The sequence below is a fragment of the Sciurus vulgaris genome, assembly GCF_902686455.1.
Source record: "Sciurus vulgaris genome assembly, chromosome: 13".
Taxonomy (NCBI): Eukaryota; Metazoa; Chordata; class Mammalia; order Rodentia; family Sciuridae; genus Sciurus; species Sciurus vulgaris.
Window position 1 is genome coordinate 72,709,710 of NC_136474.1, and position 16,923 is coordinate 72,726,632.

Consider the following 16,923-nt stretch of genomic DNA (forward strand, 5'->3'; position numbering starts at 1 on the left):
GAATCCAAAGCCAATTCCACCCAGGTCTTGCTTCTTTTCCCTGACAGGGAAACCTGCACACTGGCCAGGAACGCTGTGACACCACACAACCAAACAAGCAAAATTCATACTCACAAGCACCAACGCCTTAGTCTTCAATTTCAGGCCACCAGCTTTTCGGCCAACCTGCTCATTTCCTGCAAAGAGAAGAAAGGGACGGAGAAGCACATTAGCATCTGCTCTGGGCATCCCTTGGCGAGCTCCTGGCCGACCTCAGGCTTCTGCACCTTCTCCGCATTCCCGCTCCCAGCAGCTCTTCCCTCCCCGGGAACACCATGTGCTAGCTGGGTGGGCGCCCCCGCTCCCGCAGCCCTGTAGGCTCAGCCCACGCCGCCTCCTCCCGCTCCCGGCGCCGTGCCAGTCTCGGATTGACCACTGCCTCCAATTCCCTGAAGGCGCCGGTCTTCTTCCCACTCCGGAGAGAGGCCTCCACTTCTGTAGCATGGGGTTGCCTAGCAACCCTGCGCGCGCTCCGAAGGCCCTCCTAAATTGGACCTCGCAGCGCAGGGCATCTCCTTGTACAGCTGCCTGCATCTTAACAATCTGGCCCTGAATAATAACACAATGGTAATTGCATTCATGGACCCCCCAAACTACATTTAAATAATGTTCAAGAGCTGACACAAACCAACAAAGGCCAGAAAATGCAATGCGGAGGTTGACGAGGAGGCCAGGCGGGAACGCTTGGTGCGGGAGGGAGTTGACACCAAAGACTTGAGTTAATGACAATGCCAACCTGCACCGCGACTTCTCCTGCCTTCCGCCGGAGTGTGTCACTGCTTTAATGTGTTGTAATGTGAGTTTGGGCAATTAATGCACAGAAGTAGTGACGCTTCGCGACAGGATGCCCTTTAGCTCTGCCGAGACACATGCGTACGTTTTTGGAGGGAGCAGGGGAGGGGAAGATGGTGGATGGGAAAGGGACTGTGCCTGAGTGATTTTTCTTGGCTAAATACATTTTAGAAGGTGAGGGAAAGGACTTACCACGCAAGGGTACAAAGCACTTGCTACTTCAGCGAGAGACAAATGCAGCCTGACTGATGTATTTTAGGATAAGAAGTGAAGGCAAAGAGGTCTTGGCACGGGCTTCAGCACAGAGCAGGGGGCTCTGCGTGGCGTGGCATGCAGGCCTGGCCTTCAATCTGTGGCCCTGGCTGAGAGGAAGGCGAACCTCTGCTCAGGTGCAAGAGCCTAAGGCAGGTGCAAGAGCCAGGTGGCAATCGGCTCCTTGGGGAGCGGCAGTGGTGAGGGCTGGTGATCAGACCTCATCATTTGAAAGTCTGGAGCATTTTTTTTCAGTTCACATACATCCCATAAGGCACTCAAACATGTCATGCACACACACCCACAGCAGCATTTACGATAGCCCGAAGGACCAGGCAACCCAGTGTCCATCAGAAGCTGAACCCGTAAACCAAAGGTGGCACATACATACATACAAGGGAACATTATTTAACTTTGAAAAGAAGGAAATTCTGACCCATGCTGTGCCATGAACGAACCTCAAGTACATAGTGTTGAGTGAAAGAAGCCAGTCACAAGAAGAGAACACCCTGTGTGACTGCACTTTCAGAGTCAAATTGGTAGAGACAGAAAGCGGAAAGGTGGTTGGGGGGGCTTGGGGGTGGCGTGGCGGCTAGCATTGGATGAGGTAGTTCCAGTTGGGGAACATGGAAAGTTCTGGAAATGGGCAACGACGATGGTTGCACAGCAGTGTGAATGTATTTAACACCACTGAATGGCACACTAAAATGGTTAAAATGGTAAATTTTCTGTTATATATATTCTACCTCAATTTTTTAAAAATCCCCTTGCACCAGCAATATAACAGGCACAGCTTTTCCCTAAGAAATTTCTGTCCTCTTCATCTTGGAAATCAGAGTGGACAGTGTCACTTCCAAGCTTGGAGAAAGACGGTCACCAGGACTAAAGGATACACTACAGTGTGTGCAATAAACAATTGAGTCCTTACAGATTTCGCTAACTTGGAAAGGCCACTAGTGCTAACAGTTTCTTTGAGTGAGGTTGAACAAATTGCAAGGGTAATTTGGTTTTGGCCAGGGAAACCCATGGCTGGCAAGCATGGTGTTCGGGCAGCACAGTCTCACACGGGGGTCGGAACATTGAGAGGCAGGATTCTCTTGTACCCACATGGTGAAGTCTAGACACCATCACCCTCCAGAACCTGGCCTCTTTCCAAGGATAGCACCTTCTGCATGTCCCCAACTGGCTCACTCTCCATGTGGACATGTGGGCCTCAAGGACACCCTCAATCTTACCCTTCCTGGTCAAACTGACCCAAATCCTATTCTTTCTTCTGGACTCGCATCAAATCCCACATCTCTCGGGGACTTTCTAGATCCCCCCAATGTTGCTTTCTCCGAATGCAGTGGCCAGCAACCTAGCCCTTGCTTAGGTACTGACACCCATGTCTGCAAGTGCCTGGACAGGGATTGTCACTCGCACCTTATGTGTGCCGTGGGCGGAGCACAGGGTGGTTGCTGGGCTGCCTGGGAACGCGCAGCTCCCTTGCCCAGGGTGCAGAGCTTGTCTGCTGGCTGCAGAGCCCTGGAGCTAAAGATTCCAGGCAGCCTGCAGTTCCCTGCAGCCATTCAGAGGTGCATCTCGGTGTGTGCAATAAACAATTGAGTGTTTACAGATTTTATTAATTTGGAAAGGTCATTAGAACTAACAACTTCTCTGGGTGAGAGTGAATAAATAGCATGGGTAATTTTTTTTCAGGGTCCTGGATTTTTTTTTTTTTTTCTTTTTGGAATAATGTGCTTTAAATCTCAAAAAATTGTGTTGCAAGCAAAAAAAAAAAAAAAAAAAAAAAAAAAAAAAACCAGGCCTGGGGAGGAACCCAACAGGAGCTCTGAACAAGCCTTGCTTCTCTCTCTTCCCTTCTGTAAAGGGGACATGATCTCAATGATCTTTCTAGCTCAAACAAATAATAAACTTGCAATTGGAGGCAACAGTTGCCCTCTTCCCCCACCAACTTACCAGGTGCCTTAGGGCAAATGAGGCACCAGGCACACCCTCAGCCAGGACAAGGTTCTCAGTCGCTCCAGGCACCTTCCCAGACACTGACCTGGGTGCTGGCAAAACCTACGCCTGGCTTGTCTGGCTCCCATTCGATCATTAAGGAATATTCAAGACTAATGACTTGTTTTCTCAAATCTCCAGGCATGGCTGGAAATGGGCCAAAGGGCATCATCCAGGCTCTGTCTCCCCAGCTCTTGGCTCTGTGACCAGCGGCACTGTCTCTCAAGGGCCAGCCGCTGTGGGACAGATGCTCCTGGTTCTCCCAGACAGGCAAAATTAAATGGAAGCAGCATTCAAAGAGTGGGGACTCTGGCTCCAGCCTGCAGCCCCAGGAGAAACGGTTGGCCCTTGACCAGACTGTGCTGTTAGCCAAGGCTTTCTCTGACATCCCTGTGTTGCCTGATCATCATCCCCTCTTCTTTTTGCCTTGGATGCAGTTAGATATAGAAAGGTGGGAAGCCAGGTCTGTCTGCGAATGTGTGGCCACAAACACCGTGTCTCCACCTCTGGATTGCTTGTGACTTTCAGGAGCAATAAAAAGACTAATAGTTGAGAATTAAAGCTATTAGAATAACAGCAACAACACTAATATCAAAATCATTATTAACTAACATTTGGGTGATGCTTTATGATTAAGTATCTTCCCAGGCAGGTAGAATAGCTTTGACCCATATATTGGGTATCTGCTATGTCCAGGGGTCTCTGCCACTGGCTGGCAATGCAGACCTGAGAAGGTGTGCTTCCTAGCTGCAAACTCCTCTCGGGAGGGCTTACAGATAGGAAGGAGGCGTGGAGGCCTGGGGTTCATCACCCCACTGCACCTGGGAGATGAGCACATGGCAGCCACCCAGCAGGCATCTATGACTGGGACCAGGGCTCATTGGTGGTGAAGGATGACTGGCATAAGCAGAGACCCACCTGGGAGATTCCCTCAGGATGGCCAGATGATGGTCTCTGTGGCAAGGTCTGCAGCTCCAAGGAGGCCATAATGTCTAATGGTTTAGAACCAGACTGGCCCTTTCATTAGCAGCTGTGTGACCTTGCAAGTAACTTAACCTGTGTGCATCAGATTTTCACCAGCAAAATGGGCACACTAAAGACACCTACCTCTAACCTCACATGCAAGAATTAGATCAGAAAATGGAAGGCATACTTGGTATTGGGCCTCAAGTGAGGCCAGTGAGCCTAGCTTTTCCCTGGGAGGTCAGAAGCAGGAGGGGAGGATCCCAACTATTGTGCTTGCTGCCAGGTCCCCAGTGCCTGGCAAAGGGCCAGCACATAGTGAGCACTGATGGTGTCCACAGAAAGTGCTTTGGGGGATAGAGGCAGCTCAGCACTGGTAGGAAGAGCTTGGTGGGATGAGCTGTCACTGTGAGCCAATCAGCCTTGGGCTTGGAGACCCTGGGGGTTGGCTAGCAGAGGGTCACTGCTGACAAGAAGGCAGGGCCACTCCTCACAGAATCTTTTAAAGGTTAAGCTGGATGGGTTGAGGTTTGCTTTTTCTTTGACATTGAATTAGCCACCTTAGGAATGCAAGATGGTATTGTGAGAGACACGCTCACCTGCCCACACCCAAAGAATGAACTAAGATACATGAGGCAGAGCAAAAGTGAGGATCTTACTGCCTGTCTGAGGAAGCAGGCACATCCAGCGGCTACAATCAGCATGCCTTCCCCAGTGCACAGTCCCTTCCCGGGTTCTCACTGGCTGAGTATTGTGGGGTGTAGACTCTTCTAGGTTTTACTGTCTCCTGTTGGTTAGTTAACGAGATGAACCTTTAGCTATCCTCGCCTTCCTTTATCCTCTTAAGGCACAAAGTTCTTCTGGGTTGAGAGCATCTTGCAGTTTATCTCTGTTTGTCAGGTTAGTCCTTCCCCCTGTTTGTCAAGGGGCTGTGAACTTGTCACACTTGGGTGTGACCTGCTGGTAACTTTCCACTCTGCTCTCCCCTCCTGCTGCTGTTCTTACATCCCTGTTTTACACTGAAGGCTAAGTGCTGCATTCTGAGAATGGACCACCAGACTTTCGATTTCTTACAATAGAGTCACCTTGGAAGACAGCGTGGCAGCTCCTTCCAAGGCTAAAAGCAGGCCCATCATACAATCCAGCAAGCACGCTTGGGAATTGGCTCAAACTTACCAAAAACTCATGTCCACATTTTAAAAACTAAAAAATCCACGCAGATATTTATAGCAGTTTTATTTATAATTGCCCCAAACTGGAAGCAACCAACATGCATTCTCAATAGGTGAATGGATAAATAAATGGTAGTATATCCAGATAACAGAATATTATTCAGTGATAAAAACCAATATTGTCTCAACCAGTGAGAAAACACAGAGGAATCTTAGAAGCATATTGCTAAGTGAAAGAAGGCAGTCTGAAAAGGCTACATAAGTCCATGATTCCAATAATATAACATTCTAGAAAAGGAAGAACTGTGGAGACAATATGGAGATTGTTGGTTACCAGGGGTGGAGGGTAAGAAGGTGAATGCATACAGAATAGGGAATGATGTGGGGCACAGGCTGTACTGAAAGGTGGGTCAGTATGATACTCTGTGTGACATGCTAATGGTGGATATGTGTCCTTGCACATTTATCAAAACCCCTAGAACATACAATACAAAGAGTGAGTCCTAATGTAAACCCTAGTGTGAACAATTCACCAACATTATTCACCCAGGGCATCAAACACACCAAACCTGGAAGACATAAGGTAATAACCCAGGAACCTGAAGGGGTAAGGAGAGAGGGGTGTATGGGGCCCCCTGTTCTTCCTGCTCACTTTTCCTGCAAGCCAAGAACTGCCCCCACTGGGCAGGTGGGGCCTTTGGGGAAGCCCAGCAGATGTCTGTAGAGTAAACTGGGGTCTGAGTCGTTCCACTTGGCCCACCAGAGTATGAGGCCAGTTTGGTCTGGTTTGATTCAGAGAGAGAGAAGAGGAGAGAGAGAGAGAGAGAGAGAGAGTGTGTGTGTGTGTGTGTGTGTGTGTCTAGGGAGATGGTATTCTAAGGCAACTGAATCCTCCTTCAGTCATTGCTTTGGGGTGATGACCCCTTGTAAGTCTGAGTTTCTGTGACCTTGGCCTAGATCTTAAAATAGCCCTGAGAAAGAGGGAAGGCTGAGCCCAGAGCCAAGGCCAACAGTGGAGCCTGGGCCAGGGGAGAGGAGAGGAGGGGAGAAGAGGGAAGAGGAGAGGGGAAGCGGGAGGGGAGGGGAGCTGACCAAAGGCCTAATCTCCCTGGTCAGGCTGCTTCACCGGGTTCTTGCTCAGTCATGCACATTTTATTTTCTCTGGCCTCAGGGAGGTGTTCCTGGGCCGGGCAGATCTGAGCAAGAGCCTCCAGCAAGGATGGCCTGGAGCTGGGGAGAGAGAGGGTAAGGCCACCCAGACCTGCCCCAATGTCCCCACTGCTATGGTGGTGGACAAAGAATATTCAGTGTTATAATATCTAATAATAGTTTAAATGTGGAGAAAGGAAAAAACTTCTCTGTACAACACAAGGAAAAGAAAGAAGGCTAAGGTGTCTGGGGCCCTCAGAGGCTGCAGGACTGCATCCCGTCGGGTGAGGGGTGGGGCCCTGCTGCTTGCTGAAGTTCACAGAGGGCTCCTGCTGATACCATCTGCTGATGAGCTCGGGTGCGTGCTGTAGAATTCCCAGGTAGCCCCAGCCCTGCTTCCTGGTTCTGCTGCCAACTGGGGCTGGGATTTTTGAGGCTGCCTCTTGGGAAAGTCCTGGGAGAGGAAACCAGAGGGAACACAGGCAAGGGTCAGGCCGCAGGTGGGATCCCAGTTCAGACAGTGCCCGGGAGGCAGGCGGCCCTGTCTTCTGCAACCTTGGTCTCCGCTGGGTACCTCTTCTTGCCTCTGTTGGTTTAGTCCTTTGTCCTAGTTCCTGGTGGCCTGAGTCCTGTTAGATTCCTTTAGACTCTACGCCTGCTTTCCAGAAAGTTCTACCTTCACCTGGTGTCCAGCATGATAGGCATACTTAATGCCAGTCTTTTCTTCTCTCAGAGAATCAGGAGTAGACAGGCGTGTTTGGAAAGGGGAGGGGCCGCCTGGGAGAAGCTACCTCAGAATTTATACCCGTGGTTTCTAGGCTCTTCCTAGGATTAGATCCCACCCAGAGTGGGGCATCAGTAGGTTATATATGTTTCTCCCAAGCAGGACTCATCTAAGTATGCAAAGTGACACTACTGATAGCTACCTGGGACAGCAGACAGACAGTGCCAACCAGGATATGTCCCCCGACCTTCGGGGATTGGGAAAACTCAGCACTCCTCTGGAGCTGCCATGGCATGACACGGGAGATGTCCCCTGGAGCACCCATTCCCCTCCCACAGGAGGTGTTGGAAATGGTCCAGAGGGAGGCAACCAGCACAGCACAGGCCCCAGCGGAAGCACAGCAGCCTCACGGGAAATGTGAGAACTCAGCTTGCTGGGTTCTGTGCACTCCCACCTCCAGCAGGGAGTTTGCCGGGACATCCCATAGCCAGGTCACCCGATGGGCATTTCATACCTCATGTGCACCCGTTCCTCCTGCCAGCTCCCCTTGCAGATCTGGAGGGCAGGGGCTGCCACATGTTGCTGCTTTCTAGAACCTCCTGTTTCTCCCTCCCCAACCCAGCCTCCCATTTCCTTCACTTCTCTGGCTAAAAGTTGCTGGAAAGAACTAAGCTGACCTGAAGCCCCACAACCCCCGCTTAGTGCTGAGACCCAGGTTCTAGATGGTGTCCTGTGGTCCTCCTCACTGTCACTAGTCACCCTGTCTAAGTCCCTAGCAGGGGCATTCATGGTGAAACCTGTGCAGGGCTGCAGAGTGGCAGCTGCAGGTGGGGTGTGTGAAATTGAACCCAGTAAGAGGCCCCAGAACTGCGTGTCCACAGCTCAGGGGAGATGCGCTTCCCCGGGGGACTCTGGTGAGGGCTGAGGATGGAGGTGGCACATGCGTGAGCTGGGGCAGGCGAGCTTCTTAGGGAGGCCTCTCTGGAGACAGCAAACAGTGAGTAGAGTCTGGACAGGTGGGGAGGACATGGAGAGGTAGGGTCAAAGCTGTAAGGAAGGAAGGGACCCAGCAGGACTGCTCAGGGCAGTGAGGACCAGGCCCTGCGAAGAGGAGCAGGAGATGCAGCCCTGATTCAGAGCTGGGCTGGGCGGCTGTGAAAGCACCTCGTCCCACTGCCCTGGTCCCAGGAAGGGCAGATGGAGGAGTGGGGACTGGACTGCATCTGGCTCAGGGCCCCCGGAGAAAACTCTGCCAGAGACAGAGGGACTGGCCGGGCTGAGGTCATCCAACTTTCTTCCTGCTTCCCCTTGGCTACTTCCAATTTTGCCAGAAACGCACCCGGCAAAGCATCTCCAGCCCAGAAATGAAAGACCTTTCTGCATACCAGGCTCTGATCCTGAGGGATGGGAACTGGTTTCCAGGAGCCAAAGCCCGCTGCCTGTGTGCCACGGTAGCAGGTGCTTGTACATTCACCCACGAAACTTCCAATGCCAAGCCAAGGCCTTTTCTTTAACGCTGCATCTCCTGAACGGAATTGTCCTTACTATCTTTTGTGCATAAATTATGCACACATGACAGTGCCTCCAATTCCATTTCAGTTGTTTCCTGCCCCCAGTGAAAAGAAAAATAAAATATATTTGCAAAATAATCTGAATGTAAGGTTGGGGGTTTAGCTTCGTGGTAGAGCATCTGCATAGCGTGTACAAATCAAGCCCTAAAACTTGGGGGTGGTGGGGAGAAACAAAGAAAAAGAAGGAAAAAAATTACTAGATCTTTTTGGATATTTTCCCAATCATAGTTGTCTTACCTATATCTAACTCAACAGCATTTAAAAAAAAATTTTTTTTAAAGTCTTTCGAAGAAACAACCTTTTCTTCTTTATTTTGCAAAAGTATTTAATTTGTTTGTATATCATTTAATTAAATTGCATAATTACAATAGCAAGTTTCACTGGCAAAAAACAGGTTTGGGAACTAAGCCAGCTGCGCCCAGCAAAGCATTTGGCTCGGTTGGTGAGAGCAGACACAGGGGATGTTCTGGACAGTGGCCTTCCTGTCCCAAGTGCTCCTCCAGCTGTGGGCATCAGTCAGAGTGCAGGAATCAAGTACACTTGGCAAGACAGCCAGCTGTGGTTTAGAGATGTGCGCTCCCTGAGCAGCGCCAGGGCAAGGTTAATGCTCTGGGGTCTTAGGACCTGGTGCTGCACTGCCCCCGCCTCACTCAGTGCTCAGCAGGTGCCACCTCCTCCCAGCTGTGCCCCAGGTCCACAGCCACACCTCTGCAGATGCCTCCTCCCTCCTGCCCATGCCCTAGCTCCCCATGACAGCTGTCTAGGAAGGATCTGGCCAACCCGGCAGCCAAGTGTGCCAGTCTTCACAAGTGACGGGATTTCTTTCAAAAGTGAATTTTTTCTAATGGTGTCATTCAGTCATCTGCAGTAGGCGGGGAGGAGCTGGGCAAGGGGGAACATCTAGGAGTCCCTCAGTCACACTGCCCAAGGCTGAAATTTTTGACCATATCCAACTGTGTCAGGGTTTTGATCATTTCCCCTAAGATGTGGCTTTAGGCTTGCCCCTTTCTTTCATTCTTCACGTTTCCAAGTCCCTGGGTCCTGTGGAATGTGCTCCCTCTTAGCTCCCTCATCAAGTCATGATCTTTATACCTAGACTTTCATACCTCATGGATCACATAGAGCAAAAGTTAACTTTTACCCCAAATGCCATTCAACCAACCAACCAATCAATCCCAAGTATCACTAGGCACCAGCAACTCAAGAAGACAAAGGAAAATACTCTCCAAAGGAACACATTCTTAGTGGACATTTACTACTTTAAGGCATCCATCATTCATCTCCCCTTCTACTTAATAAAAGAATCCTAAATTCCTTCCAGCTTATCACCCACCCCCAACCACACACAGCCACAGTGTTTCAGAGGTAGGTCATGGTTGACTTAAACCAATCTGTTCATCTAAGCTCTCTGGCCATGGCTTGGATGAGTTTTATCATTTAAGAAGATGTTTGCCGTGGATTTCTGGGGAAGAAGCTTCACCACTGATGATGTAGACAGTGTATGCAAAGACTGGACCTTGCCCTGGGCAGACATTTTGTTACCAAAACAGCCCACAGTTCAGCACTGAGCTAATCACAGAACTAGAGACCGGATTAAAATCCTAAATTTCCCTTACCAATTTTACTTGTTTAACTTTTTTTTTTTTTAATCAAACACATATATATACTTTGAAAAATCAAAAGTAAGAAAAATCCAATAATAAAAAGTAATCTAGCTCTTCTCACACTAAATCTCAATTTCTAGAGATAACTATTCTCAATTGCTTTAACCATCTCTTCTGTTCTTTTTTGTCATATTTCTAAATAACATGATGCATCAGTCAGCTCAGGCTGCCATAACAAAATGCCACAGACTTGTGACTTCAACAACGGAGATTTATTTGCCACAGTTCTAGAGGGTGGAAGTCCAAGGTCAAGGTGCTGGCCGATTGGTTTCTGATAAGAGGTCTCTTCTCGGCTCGCGGAGAGCCATCTTCTCACTCTATGTGCACATGGTAGGGAGGGCAGGCTTTCTGGTGTCTCCTCTTTATAAGAACATTCATCCTATGGGATCTGAGCTCTACTTTTATGACCTCATTAAGCCTTGACAATGTCCCCACTCCAAATACAGCCCTCCTGGGGTCAGGACTTCAATATATCAATTATGGAGAGACACAGTCCAGCTCACAGCACGTGGCAACCTTACTGTTGTCAGGTATACACTCCAACGCATTGGGTCTCAGTGTCCCATAATGGAAATGAGGCTTTCTCTCCCTTTTGGCCCCATCTCCACCTCCAGTAAACACACAGTTCTGTTCTCTGTATCTTCCTACCATTTTTAGTAAAATCAACTGTCAGTGTTCACAGTGTGGTGATGATGTAAGTGTTGTTCATGGATGAGCCACATGATAATATTTCCTTTCTTGCATAACTTTTTCATCTTTGCTAGTGTTAAAATGGCTTCGTACACACCTGACATCTATTTGCATACCAACTGACTGCCAGAGCTATTCAAATCCCTTCGGAAACAGTTTAGTCCATGGACTCAAGTGGCAATGTTTCCTTAGTCATCTCCTCTGGAGTTCCTCATCTCCAACTCCAGTCTGGACCAACTGCTCCTAAGCCTAGCACTCAGGATGTAAAAATTCACCTGGGAATTTCACCTGGAAATTCTTACATCAGATCCCGAACACACTGCACTGGTTTCTACAGCTGCTCTAACAAATGACCACAAACCAAGTGGCTTAAGACAATCCCAATTTATTATCTTCTGGTTCTGGAGGTCAGGGGCCCAAATGGGAGTCACTGGGCTAAAACCAAGGTGTTGCTGGAGCTGTGTTCCTTTGGACCCTGGGGGAGGACACACTTCCATTACTCCAACCTGCTCTCCTATCTCCCTCTTTCCCTCACCAAACCACCTGTGTTTACACAGGGTGCACCCGGATAACCCAGGACAACCTTCATCCCAGGGTAAGCTGATCTGCAATCAGTTCTCCATCCACCATCTTGAATCCTGTTGGCCATGTACCCCAATGTTTTCACAGGCTCTGGGGATTAGGAGGTGGACATATTTGGGGACCATTATTTTGCCCAACACACACTTATCGTTTTTGTTTTTGTTTACTCGTCTCAAGATATAAATCTTCCTCAGGTAGCTTCCTGATAAGAGAGCTCTAGGAGGTTCAGCATTTGAGACCACATCTATCCCAAAGGGTCTGATTCTCCCTCCCTCTCCATGGTCCATCTGGAAGTGAACAGAACAATGAGGCACAGGCTATGTTTCTCTGGAAGGTTGAATGCACTGTCCCCAGGTCTTCTAGATACCAGGGACATGGGTGGAAAGTCTAAGACTATTCTGTGTTCAAATTTCTGTATGTAAGCCACCACTTTGTCCTCTCTGAAAGTTTCATAAATCTTCAGTATTCTGAAAGTCCACCATGGTGCCTCTTGGGGAGGTTCTGCCCACTCATGGTGTCCCTTTGTGAAGTTCAGGAGTCAGTCCTGGCAGCTTTCTTGCAGAACTTCTCTGATAAATTCCTCCTCTTGGAGGTCTTTGTTCTCTGCTTCTGGAAGTCCTCCTGCTGGCCCTCCTGCACTGACCTCCTAGTAGCCTCAGTTTTTTCTATCCCTCTTTCTATGTCTTCTCTTCCAATATTCTAATGAAGACCTTCAATTCTGTCTCTCAAACCTTCTACTGCATTTTTAATTTCTGACATTGTATGTTTAATTTCCTAGAGTTCTCCCTTATTCTTTTGATGTTCCCTTTTTATAACCTCCCATTCTGGTTTTATGGATACATTATCTCCCCTTATCTCTCTGAAGATATCAATTGTAGTTTTACGGATATTTTCTTCCTCTCCTGGACTTGGCCCTATTCCTTCTGGCTCCTTTTTAATTTTTTGTTTACCTATGTTCTCTCTCTCTCTCTCTCTCTCTCTCTCTCTCTCTCTCTCTCTTTCTCTCTCTCTCTCTCTGTTAGAAGTGTCCTTTCTACAGATACCGTGTAATCCTTGACTATCATTTACACTTAAGAGTGAGACACTAGAAAGTTGGCGATTTCTCTACAGGGGTTTAGGTAGGGATCTAGTAATCTCTTTGGGTAAATGTATATCGTTCCTTTTCCTCCCGAGTCAGTCAGTCACCTGCTAGGAAATTGCCCAGGCTGCCTGAACTCCTGGAGCCCAGGATGGAGAGTGCTCATGGTGCTGACTTTAAATAAATTCTTCTATTCTGAGTACACTGCTTAAACTTGCCCTCATTGTGTGCAGCCTCTCTGAGTTCAGACCTTCTCTGGATGGTTTCCTCTGGAAAAGCAACCTCTAGTCTCCAACCAAGGGGATGCTGGGAGTTGAGAAGGGGGACCTGGGGCTGACTCTTAACACAGGTTTTCAACAAGTCCCAAGTGTTCGAATCCATTCCTCACCTCACCTTCGCAGAACCTAACACTGCTGAGGCAGGCTTGAGGAAAGGGAGGGTGGGCAAATGCTTCTAGAGCCTTCTCTTCAGCACCCTGGCTTGGACTTGTGCTTTCTTGTTAAGTGAACATTCAATCACCGGCCACAGACTCCCAGCCTCTGTTTTGACACCCCTCACCTGCTGTCATCTATTCTTGTGTTCTAGCTGTCCTTGTGAAGCTGGGCTTTTGTCAATGCCCTGACTGTCACATGGTGGCAGGGTGGGGGTGACAAGAGGAGCAGAGACCAACATATGTGGTCACCTTGTCACTCTCAACCAGGGGACCTCCTTGGTCTTTTCTGCTGCTCTGGTGGACTGAGCCACAGGTAGGGGCAGACCACCATAGCAGCTAGTTCCTGACATGCCGCCCACTTCAGGGCCCACAGGTCCCTCCCTCCCCAGGACTCATGCTGCCTCTGCCTGCAGTGCCAGGAGCTCCTAGCAGGCACCACTGGCTCTTGTCACCAGCCCTCAGTTCACATTCCCGCTCTCAGGTCAAGAGAGCGCCCACCTGGGATCCCCTGCCCACCGCAGACAGGGCCTCCACCCTGCAAGCATGGAGTCCCCCAGGAGACTCAGAGCGAGCCTGTTAGGACAAACCAGCGCACAGCCCTTTTGCAGGCACAAGTGGCACCGATCATCCACATCTCCAGGCTGGTATCCTTGTGCAGCCCATTTCTCGTGTAGGAAAGAAGGGTGATGATAAAGGGAATTCCTACCCTCTCCCAACCGCCCCGTGTAAGCGCCTGGAGCGAAGACACAGCCAGGGACATAGAGCCAGGGGCCTGGTAGGCCACAGAAGACACATGTTTGTATCCTTGAAAACTTGATCAAAGCGCCTCTGTTGTCCACTCCCACAATGACATCACCCCTGGCTCTGTCCTGGCCCTGGCATGGTCCCTGTCCCACGCTCTGGCAAGTTCCCGACAGAGCTGTGACTCACAGTTCTGGGTTTTCCATGCACCTCCTTCTGTCCCCTTGCTGGAACCCTGCCCCTCTTCCCACCTACACTCCAGGTGGCCTGCCTTTCCTCCCTCTGGCTTTTCCAGAGCCACCTCCTTTACCATGGCCCCAGGCGCCTCTTTCTTTTAAGAATTTGTTATGAAATATTCCAGACAAGCAAGGTGGCAAAAAATGAATACAATACACACCTGCTTATCCCCCACCCATGGCCTGAAGAGAGGCAGCTCCTCCTAATCCTGGGCCCACATCTCTCTCTGACATCACGTTTCCTCGAAGCCTTTGTTCCATTCTGCTCAGAAAAGCCCAGGGAGCTGCATAAATCCATGACATAACCCGTTGTCACCTGGACTCTGCAGAGTTCCTGTCTTCGCCCCACCCACCAGCCTGGCTCCCTCCTTTGTGACTGTAGTGCTTCCTTGTGGGGGCAGGGAGTGGCTTGCTGAAGGTCCCCACCTTGGTCAAAGTCACATGAGCAGGTCAGGAAAGTTGGGCCTGGAACTTTTACCTGGGGGAAGCACCAGGTGGGCCACAGTGCTCCTTTCGCCCTGGGGCACTGGGTTCCATGGTGCACCAGGCAGGTGCAGGGGCCTGGAGGAGGCAGGACAGGGACACTGCCCTCCTCCGTGAACTTGCAGTCTCTAGGGGGCAACAGGCTCATGACCAGAGGCAACTCTGGAATCTGGGGGATCTGCCCCTGCAGCAGAGAAGGGGACTGCAGAGACCCCAGGAGGACGTGAGGGGTTACAGCCTGAATTTGAGGATGGGGAGCAGTGATGGAGGCAGAAGGAAACAAGTTGGGCCCTTCCAGATGAGAGATGGCAAATCAGGAGACACGGGTGCTGGCGACCAGGAGAGGGCGCCCAGCCAGGAGAGGAGGGGAAGCAGGCCCCAGATGAGGCCAGCTCTGCAGGCTCCTGAGACCCTCTGCTCAGACCCAGGAAGCACTTTGTGACTGTGTCCCCCCATCCCCTACCACACACAGGCCATGGAATGGGACAGAACGTGGGTGCTGTCAACCTTAGCACCACTTGTGCAGAGGCTGAAGAGGACTGACCAGATACCCCTACAGGCAGAGACGACCACACAGGCAGGAGTCCATGGGGTCTGGTGCCACAGCCCCGGTGAGGGTTCGGGGTGGGGACAGCCCCCCAGACTTGAAGGAGGTCACTGCCTGCTGTGTACTGCGCCATGGCCTTGCCCCCACCTGCACCAGGCCATTTCTCCCAGCAGCCACCCACCTCCAGCTACCCCTTGCTCACACCGGCTCCTGGCCCCGCCCAGGAGTGTCAGACTCTCTGCCAAGCAGGGTCAAGGCCCAGATGTCTGGCTTGGGTGCCTCACCCTGTGCGTCTCTGCCCCTTCCCTGCCAGAGCCCTCACGGCCCTCCCGTTCCCTGGCTCACGAAGTCCTCACTCAGCATGGCACTGTCAAGGGCAAAGGGCTTCAAGCCATACTCAGCCTGTCTCCCAAGGATGGTTCTATCGCTCCAGGTGGGATCTTGGGCAGGCGCAAGAGACCAGGACCAGGCACCATGATTAGACCCAGGCAGGGGCCTCAGACCTGACCACAGGGGTGTGGCCGCACAGTGGCTGAGCTGGAAGGCCGCTCGTACCTCTGGGAGTTCTTTGCTTAACCCCTCTTAGGAGGAAGCTGAAAGATGCTAAGAATAAAATAACAGTTTGAGTCCATCTTGGGAACACTCAGAGGTGCAGATGCACTCTCTCTCTCTCTTCTGGCTCCAGACACATAATTCTGGAAATGCCAACATCAGGACCACTGCTCTGTGGAACTGCTTCCTGGTGTCCATTCTCTGCAATGCCCCTGACACTTTGTGACCCTCTCCAGAGTGACCTTTGAGCATCACCTTCCCTCTGCAGCTGGAGCATCAGCCCCATCCCCGCCCCACAGCTTGGCTGGGTGCTCCCATGATCTTGAACTCAGCTCCGCCATAGCAGCCATCCCACCACTGCACAAACAACCCCTCAGGCAGAATCTGTGTCTTACTTATCCTCATATCCCCAGCCCCCAGCCCTGGGCCTGGCACGAGGGAGGTGCTTGGTCAATATCAGATGACCCCAGTGGTCTTTGCATTGCTGGATTAAAAGGTGGGCCTCTGAGGACTGGGCATCTCTGATACCCACGATTTCTCCATGGACTTTTCAGGGACAGCTGTAAGTCTCCTAGACCTTTGTGCATGGGCTCCTGAACCTGAGCCAGGTGCCCAAACCACCAGCCACAGTGCGAACCAACATTGTCCACCTATGGACAGGGTCCTCACCCATTCTCTCTGCAATGCCCACCCACCTTTTATGTTCCTTCCACCTCTGATTTATACCAAGGTCACGCCCTGGGGTAGTGGGGGATGGAGAGAGGGTCCTTGCAAAGACAGCAGACACTCTGGGGTGGAGGGCCTCCTCCTCTCAATCCCCCCAACCCTTCCCATGCCCAAGTTCTCATTCAAGACCAATCTGCCCATGAATCTTCCCACCTCCCATCCCAGCTGGATCTTTCTTTCTAGTTAATTCCTCACTGCTCTTCTGTCTTCAACTCTTGCTTAGCCTCTGGACTGCTTCTAAGGTAGAGCCTTAGAGCTGGGCAGTGCTATACAGGACAACTAAGTCCCCTTTATCATTTAGCTAGGAGGCAAGGCCCAGGCAGAGTGGGAAGGCTCCTGTTGGAAGTCTTTGAGCTCATCGGTGTTAGAGCCAGGGATCCTTCCTCTTCTTGGGGCTTGAGCTTTGCTTTCTTATCTGCAGCACAATCCTGGAAGACAGGGGCCAGGCTACAAGCCTCGCTGCATCCTTGTGAGGGCCAAGTAGAAAGGTTGCCCTGACTTGGATCTTGGTGACTACTTGGCAAGCAG

At 50.6% G+C, this 16,923-nt stretch overlaps 1 protein-coding gene across 3 annotated transcripts in view; it reads right to left on the bottom strand.

The window, feature by feature from the left end:
• ZBTB7C (zinc finger and BTB domain containing 7C) overlaps nucleotides 1-16,923 on the bottom strand; it is a 327,812-nt gene that overhangs the window by 138,111 nt on the left and 172,778 nt on the right. For all 3 annotated transcript variants that reach the window (XM_079108989.1, XM_079108991.1, XM_079108990.1), the window contains one exon: nucleotides 115-176. The gene's annotated coding sequence lies outside the window, so the exon portion shown is untranslated. The remainder of the gene's footprint in view (nucleotides 1-114; nucleotides 177-16,923) is intronic.